Genomic DNA, 561 nt, shown 5'->3' with positions numbered 1-561 from the left:
AGAGTCCATTTGTAGCATATATTCAAATTTGAAGAAATGATTCTTATGGTTTTGAATTTGCCTGCCACCAACCTCCCATTTAAAGGTAGGTGTACTTGTTAATAAATGGTCACCTTTATAGAAACTCAGCTTAAGAGACTAGCATAGTGTAACACTCAGGATAAGGTTTCCAGAGGGGAGACTCCTGGATTCAGCTGAGCCATTGTCTCTCCATGAACTTGAGAAAATCACTCTGACCTTAGAGTCTTTTTTCTCAAACAAAGGANCGGGGCTCGAACCCACGAACCGTGAGGTCATGACCTGAGCCGAAGTCGGACGCTTAACCGACTGAGCCACCCAGGCGCCCCTGAACATGTCTTTTTTTAAAAAAAATATTTTATTTGTTTTGAGGGAGAGAGCACAAGCAGAGGAAGTGCAGAGAGGGAAGGAGATAGAGACAACCAAGCAGGCTCCATGGCTGACATGGGGCTGGATCCCACAGGATCCCACGAATTGTAAGACGATGACCTGAGCTGAAATCAAGAGTCAGACATTCAACTGACCAAGCCACCTAGGCGCCCT

This window comes from Crocuta crocuta, unplaced genomic scaffold (assembly GCF_008692635.1).
Source record: "Crocuta crocuta isolate KB4526 unplaced genomic scaffold, BGI_CrCroc_1.0 scaffold1129, whole genome shotgun sequence".
Taxonomy (NCBI): Eukaryota; Metazoa; Chordata; class Mammalia; order Carnivora; family Hyaenidae; genus Crocuta; species Crocuta crocuta.
Note: the sequence above shows the minus strand (reverse complement) of the source record.